Genomic DNA, 8,533 nt, shown 5'->3' with positions numbered 1-8,533 from the left:
CAAACTCATTATTTTTCCTATCAGTTGAAGAGTATAAATGCAGGGGCCATAGAACCCAGGGGCCTTGGACCTGTGTAAATTAAATGCTTTCCATGGCATTTCATTGATTCCTTGAAAGCTGCTTTTGTCCATCTGTCTCTGCCTAACATCTTTCATTTCTGTCCTCTGTCCCTTTGGTACTCCAGGAATGTAATTCTTATCCCATTAGCCCATGTACCCATAGTTCTTTCCAGGGGTGAACCTGTGTCCTCAAGGCCACATGTGACCCTCCAGATCCCCAAGTGCAGCTCCTTGACTGAATCCACTCTGTCTCCTGCAGTGGTTGTCTACATATCCTGTGGCTTGTGGGGGTTCTTCCCTGACCCAGCTGCAGATGGGAGGGGCTTCAAAGCCTTCCCTTTGCTGTCATCAGGTACTAGGCCCTGAAACTCTTGAAAATCATGGGCATGGATTCAGACTTGGGTCCTAGTCCTGGCTCTAAGGGCTACTCAGAGCTGAGGGATCTTGGGTAAGTTACTTATTTTCTCCAAGCTTTAGTATTCACGTATGTAAATGGGCATAACAGGGTTGGTTTATAAAGATTACATAAAATAATAAATAATAAATAAATAATAAATAATAATAATAATAATAAAATAATCTATATAAAGGATTTAGCATAGTATCTGGTACAGAGAAGGACTCAATACGTGGTAACTGGAAGCCTCTGCTTTTATCTTGGTGGGAGTTGGGGAGGAGGGTTTACCTGATCTACGCCTTTCTTTGCATTTGAAGCCTTGGGGCCCTAGGAACTTTCTGAAGATGTACACCATGGATTTCTTACATCAGGATTATTGGTTTCCCTTTAAAAAGTGTAAGTACCTGGGAGCTATCCCAGAACTGCTAAATCACAATCCTGAGGGCCTAGGCATCTGCATTTTAAAACATTCAAGGCGATCTTTTTTTAATTTAGAATTGAGAACCACAATCTAATGAAAACCTTTTTTTTAGAATTTTTTAAATTTTTTTTTTTTTTTGAGACAGAGTCTCACTTTGTTGCCCAGGCTAGAGTGAGTGCCGTGGCGTCAGCCTAACTCACAGCAACCTCAATCTCCTGGGCCCAAGCCATCCTACTGCCTCAGCCTCCCGAGTAGCTGGGACTACAGGCATGCGCCACCATGCCTGGCTAATTTTTTGTATGTATATTTTTAGTTGGTCAATTAATTTCTTTCTATTTTTAGTAGAGATGGGGTCTTGCTCAGGCTGGTTTTGAACTCCTGACCTCGAGCAATCCGCCCGCCTCAGCCTCCCAGAGTGCTAGGATTACAGGTGTGAGCCACCACGCCCAGCCAATCTAATGAAAACTTTGACTTCAAAGCATCTTGCATTTATGAAGCTTCCAGATTTGGCTGTGCCCTGCCAGAACACATACCATTTTTCTGACTGGCTGGCTGGGCCACTTGTAGGCCTTCCCTCTGCAGAGTTAAAGTTATTTTAGAATCCAGGGAGACCTTGGGCATTAGGTGAGGGAGAGTCCCTGGCTGTAGGACTCAGCACTTCCTTTCTGTAGGGGTTTGGAGCCTCAGAGCCTCTCTAGCCACAGGCTCTTAGGGGCCAGGCCTGGAGTTGATGACTGTTCCCCTCTATGGCTCCTGTTTCATCTTCATGTCCAGAGGTCAATCCAGTGGCCTGGTCTGAGACCTGTAATGAATGCTGCCAGCTTTAGGCTCAGAGCATATGCATTTTCCTCTTCTGGGTCTTTCTCTGAGATATACAGGTACTGAAGGTTCCTGTAGGGACCAGGTCATACTTGAAATAGTCATTAAGGATCTCTGCAGTATCAGGGACATTTCCTAGAGCCTTGCATCTGGCATTCAGTCAGACTGGATATGGCTGGAAATCAGAAGTTCAGGACTCATCTGTCAGAGTTGGCCTAGCCTTAACTGCTTCCCTCTGTTCCTAACAACTCCAACTTGGAGACTTTTACAGAGCTCTGAAGATTCTACATAGATTAAATTTTAAAAATATGTGATGAAGGCCATGAAGCCTGCTCTGCTGAATGCTACATATTATATAGACACACTTTGTATAATGTTATCAGGGAATTTATGGAGCCACTGAAGTGCTTCCATAGACTCTAAGAGTCTTCAGATCCCAATTAAGAATCTCTACTGTAGAGAAAAGAGTCATCACCATGCCTCTGGGATGTTCAGGAGGGGTTTGGGGTCACTGTGGAGCCTAGGGGCAGACCTCACCTTCAGGATATTTCTGAGTTGCTCCTTGATCTCAGTGCTCCTCCCTCAACCCTCTGGTGTGTGAGAATTCTAGGGGCCTCTGGTTGGAGACAGAGCTCAAGTCCAGGGTCTGCTGGCTCCAGTGTAGCCACCACACTCGGTCAAGAGTCTTGGGACATGGGGAAATCCTCAGTGGGTCCTCAGGAACCCTGGATGACAGACTCCTCATAGCCATCTAAAAGGCAATCAATCTACTTTATTAGGGTAGTTGTTTTAGGGAAAACAATACCAATCATCTACACAAACAGATCAGCGCATTGTGACTATCCCAGGACAATGGGAGTGGCAATGGTTCTTAGGGTATAATAAGTGAAGAGTACAAATTGTACTGAAGACACAGCTTGTTGTAACCTGTACTGTTAAACTGAGGTAGGGATTTTACTGAGGTCCTAGCCAATGTTCTTGCAATTACAGAACATTTAACCAAACCAGATAAAGTTCCCTTGGTGAACTTTTAACTTATTTTTTCTTGGTGTTAATAACATACCAAACTTTTAAGAAAATAGATACTGCAAAAGCAATCAATTTAATTTTAAAAAAAAATAACATTATATAGTTTAGCATATCAATATTAAAATCAAAATGAGAATATTTGATTAGAAATTGCGACGAAGGAGAGACCGTCAGTGTAATATGTGAGATGTAATGAAGGAAAATTTGAAAGAGTGAGGTGACCGCCTCTAAATCTTTGTTCAGTCAGGCTACTCAGTGACCTTGAAAAATATTATAGATCTTTCAGAAGAAAGAAAAATGTGAATAATGACTTGGATTGGCCAGAAAAAGGACGTGAGATATTGAGGCATATAGGTCCCATGACCCCCCTTCTCCAGGTGAGTTATTGATGTTATGAAAGCAATTACCTTTCTGAACCTATTTAACCCAGATTTATCATTATAGTACATACAATTGGGTAGAGTTTTCTAAAGGTGTAGGGAGTACTGGCGTGAAAAAATAGACCAAAAAGCACATAAATCACATTTGTCATGCCAAATCATAATAGTTCCTCCATGAGAGACTAACCTGTATTTTGGCCCCATCACAGCTAGGCAAGGCAGCAGTAAAGTAAAGCAGTTGAATGTGGATGGATACTTCAATCTAGCCAAGAAGGCAAATGTATAATCCAGCTCCTCTGTTGCTGTGAAAGAAGGTAGATATGACAGTCAGAGTTGAACTGGGAACCTGAAACTGAGAAAGTTTCTGATATGAGAGCATGAGGAATAATCTTGAACAGAAAGTTTATAAAAGACCTAAGTCAGAGCTAGAAAAAAGGGCTCTCAAAATCTATTATGCTCTCTAAAATAGAGTTATTTCATACCTGTATCTTAATCTGTCAAACATTTTTTAGGAAACAAACTACCACCAGGGAATGGGTTTTGGGCTTTAGAGCCTTCTAATGATTAGGATCCTGTTGCATCTGACTTAGAAGGAGCAGGTAGGTGAGTATTATGTAGGCAATTGTAAATACCTCATTAAGTTAGTGACATACCCAAATGCATGAGAGTTCAACCTCAAGGAGAGGAATAGCCTGGGTGTTGGGGTGTGAGAAAGGAGTTTAGACCTCCAGACTTCTAGGCCACTTCTCAATTCCTTTGGTCTGTTCCATTTTGCAGATTTGTTTTGACACCATTTATTTTAACTTCCTCAAGTTTTAGAAGGCAACTGGGACTTGGAATTTGTTTTTTTTTTTTGAGACAGAGTCTCACTTTGTTGCCCAGGCTAGAGTGAGTGCCGTGGCGTCAGTCTAGCTCACAGCAACCTCAAACTCCTGGGCTCAAGCAATCCTGCGTGAGCCTCCCAAGTAGCTGGGACTACAGGCATTCGCCACCATGCCCAGCTAATTTTTTCTATATATATTAGTTGGCCAATTAATTTCTTTCTATTTATAGTAGAGATGGGGTCTTGCTCTTGCTCAGGCTGGTTTTGAATTCCTGACCTTGAGCAATCTGCCTGCCTCGGCCTCCCAGAGAGCTAGGATTACAGGTGTGAACCATCACGCTGGGCCTGCAATTGAAACCAGACCTTGACTTTGAAACCAGACCAAGTGCTTTTGATTCTTTCTAGATGCTCTCAAGGTAATGATTGTGTTTTCTTTTCTTTTTTCTAACTTTTATTTTTTTCCTAACCATTAGACTCCCAGGAACTAATGTCTTATTTAAGAATAAGAATTGGCTTACTGCTAAGTCCTGTTCACTTCCATGGTCTGCCTCGGAATATTTTCTTCATCTAAAGGTAGAGCAGAAAAAAAAAAAAAAAGAACATAGGCTTATATTTGAGGCTCAGCTCTGTTATGTGTGACACTGGGGGAGTCATTTAACTTCTTTGGCCTGAATTTCCTCATCTGTGAAATGGAGCTAAAGTATTTACCTCCAAGGCTGGCCATAAGTGTGTGTGTGTGTATATATATATATATATATATATTTTTTTTTTTTTTTTTTTTTTTTGAGACAGAGGCTCACTTTGTTGCCTGGGCTAGAGTGTGGTGGCATCAGCCTAGCTCACAGCAACCTCAAACTCCTGGGCTCAAGTGATCCTTCTGCCTCAGTCTCCCGAGTAGCTGGGACTACAGGCATGTGCCACCATGCCCAGCTAATTATTTTCTATATATTTTTAGTCATCCAATTAATTTCTTTCTATTTTAGTAGAGATGGGGGTCTCGATCTTGCTCAGGCTGGTTTCAAACTCCTGACCTTTAGCGATCTGCCCGCCTCCCAGAGTGCTAGGATTACAGGGGTGAGCCACTGCGCCCGGCCTGGCCCTAAGTATTAAAGGAGGATGAACATGAGTCTCTTCTGCCAAACTCTAACTCCATTTATCTATGCAGCCACTGTGAACATTCTCTTAAGCAACCCCTTCTTTTATTCCAGCCTTTGTTTCTTATATTTAAAACTAGGGCCTTGGCCGGGCATGGTAGCTCACGCCTGTAATCCTAGCACTCTGGGAGGCCGAGGCAGGCGGATTGCTCAGGGTCAGGAGTTTGAAACCAGCCTGAGCAAGACCCTGTCTCTACTAAAAGTAGAAACAAATTAATTGGCCAACTAATATATATAGAAAATATTAGCCGGGCATGGTGGCACATGCCTGTAGTCCCAGCTACTCGGGAGGCTGAGACAGTAGGATTGCTTGAGCCCAGCAGTTTGAGGTCCCTGTGAGCTAGGCTGATGCCACAGCACTCACTCTAGCTTGGGCAACAAAGTGAGACTCTGTCTCAAAAAAAATAAATAAAAAATAAAACTAGGGCCTTGGACTAGATTATATGTAAGATCCCTTCTATTGGTAAGATTTGAGTCTTCAGGCTTCAGCTGATTACCTGTTACTGTTCTGTCCTAAAGGTCTCTTTTATTTCTAAGACCAAAATTGGCAGATGAGCTTTCTAAAGCATGAGGGGTTCTTTGCGTCCCTGCCTCAACCTGTAAGTTTTTCAAGAAGTCATCATATACCCCAGTTTATGCTGACTCTGAACCCATGGTGGGGAGCTAATGTAGCTGAATCTAGGGGTTTAAATGACATGATTAGAACTCTTCCTTTCTAACTTTTAGTTCCACTTTCCTGTGTTGGTAGCAAAAATATCCACAGGCCTCAGAGAGAGGGGGCAACCATTTCTCCTCGCCTTTCCTACCGAAGCACAGAAAGGACCCCGATCCTTCTGCTTAGGTCATAAACTCGTCTCTGGACTAATCCCTGTGTGTCTTAGGAGGATGGCATTACTCTGGCCATCTTGAGTAATGGATCATATTGAGGTGGGGGTGGGTGGCTCCACTAGAATTATATAGAGCAGGGAGGAGTGGTTTGCAAAACTGTAGATGTTTACCACTCACATGGACTGTACACATCAACACATCATCTTAACATGCTGGTAGCTCCACTGGTCCCATGCTGGTGTCATGGGGATCTAAGATTGAAAAGGAGGCAAAAAGTCCTATACTTCTGGCAGTTACAAGTTGAAAGTTTACACAACCTATTGCCCTCACCCCCAACCTGTATTGTTTGACATTGACTGGAGGAAAAACGGAATCATTTATTCAAATTGAATAATTAGTTACTGGCCAAGGACGTTTGCAGAAATTTCTCTAGAAACTGTAGGAGGTACTCTTACAATGCTGGTTGGCGTTGCCAGGGTCATGAGGCACCTCCATGTCCTGGGTCACCAGTAGACCAGCCTTTGCTACTCTTTTTTTGCCTGCATTCTAGAGGTGGGAGGCCAGGACCAGGGCAGAGGAGGGGGTTTCTGGGGATGTGGAAGAGCCAGTTAACAGCTCTTCTACTGCAATCTTATCTACTACTGACAGCACTTCCACAAGACAAGCATTCCCTAAGTTACAAATACATTGTTCAGTGACTAGGGATTGGAAACGGTTACTTTTTCTTTTGAGGACACATAAAGGAAAAAATCTTCACAGCAAAGCAAGGGAAGCAGTGGGTCAAATACTAAAATGTGATCCCTCCAACTGGTCAGATGGTAGGGAAGAGGCCCAAGATTTTGGAGGGAGGCCCTGATAGCTATCTGAATTCCTCCCTACCCCAGAAACTGGAAGCCTGTATGTTCCCTTTATGTGAATGAGAAAAAGGCACCCCTGGCAGGCAGAAGCTTTTTAGCTCACACTTACCTGAGGCCGAGTTCCATAAAGGGTGCAACTGCACAACCTTACAGAGTGGGGGCCTTGTTGCTCACAAGGTTCTCTAGGACAGATAGGTTTTTTTGTTGTTGTTGTTGTTCCTCATCATGCAGCCAGTGAAATTCAGAGTATCTGGAACAAAATAGGATCCCAGTAAAATTTTTCTGAGTGAATGAAACATGTGTCATACACTCTGAAAGGCTTTAGAAAATAGAACTTTTCCTGTTAGACCTGAGCTGAATTGTCAAGCGTGTTGCCTGGTGAGTCTGCATCTTTGCCTTTGGAAACATTCTGATAGACATCTTGCTGCCATTGTTTACAGGCAAAGTATCTCTTACAGGTCAGAATTAATGGAACATAAGCATGTTATTTTCCCGCACAATGTTCTAGATTATCAATCTTTGCTAACAAACCAGGTGATTAGGGCAATTGGAGTTTTTCATATCCTTTTCTATGGTCTATTTTCGGGGTTTGCCATTTTTTGCCTCCAGATGGCAGCATTTGAACGATAAATTCTTTTTTTAAAAAATAATTTTTATTTGAAAATATCAGTGTTCTTCTTACAAGGATGAATTGTATAATGCTGAAGTCAGGGCTTTTAGTGTGCTGTCACCAGAATAGTGTACATTGTACCAAATAGGCAAGTATATATCCCTCACTCCTTTCCTGCCCTCCCCCTTAGTTTTCAATGTCCTTTATATCACTTTATGACCATATGTACCCATTGTTTAGCTCCCTCTTATTAATGAGAACACGTGTTTTTCCATTCCTGAATTACTTAGGATCATTGAATGATAATTCTTAATCTCTTTTATAATTCAAAGCTTTTTTTGAAGATATTTTGTATAATTCTTTTGTGTTTTAGAATCAATGCCTCAAAATAAAATATATAAAAGCTTTTAAAAATAAAGCTGGGGCCGGGCGTGGTGGCTCACGCCTGTAATCCTAGCACTCTGGGAGGCCGAGATAGGTGGATCGCTCCAAGGTCAGGAGTTTTAAACCAGCCTGAGCAAGAGGGAGACTTTGTTTCTACTAAAAATAGAAAGAAATTAATTGGCCAACTAAAAATATATATAGCACACACTTGAAGCTTTGACTCAAGTAGGGAGGGGGACAAGGGAAATATACGTAACCTCAACATTTGTACCCCCATAATATGCTGGAAAAAATAAAAAGAAATTAAAAAAAAGGAATTCACAATTCACAAATAAAAAATATATATAATTAGCCAGGCATGGTGGCGCATGCCTGTAGTCTCAGCTACTTGGGAGGCTGAGGCAGAAGGATTGCTCGAGCCCAGGAGTTTGAGGTTGCTGTGAGCTAGGCTGATGCCATGGCACTCTAGGTCGGGCAACAGAGTGAGACTCTGTCTACAAAAAAAAAAAAAAGCTGCTGAGTGTTTAACTGATCTCCTAAGTGAGACAGAACTTTGAGGGAAAACCACTGTGTAGGTAAGAACACAAAACACACACAATCTATTGATAGGGGAGGCTGTATGGTTTGGAGGTTAAATAGACTCTAAAGTTGGCCAGAGCCAGGATTGAGGCCTGATTCTGGTACTCATCAAATGAGAGTCTTGGGGCGTGTCAAGTGCATGGTAGGAGTTGAAGATATGCTGGCTTTTTTCCTTCTCTTTCTTAATTTGAC

The sequence above is a fragment of the Microcebus murinus genome, chromosome 12 (assembly GCF_040939455.1).
Source record: "Microcebus murinus isolate Inina chromosome 12, M.murinus_Inina_mat1.0, whole genome shotgun sequence".
NCBI lineage: Eukaryota > Metazoa > Chordata > Mammalia > Primates > Cheirogaleidae > Microcebus > Microcebus murinus.
The sequence above is the reverse complement of the archived record's forward strand: the minus strand, read 5'-3'. Positions refer to the sequence as shown.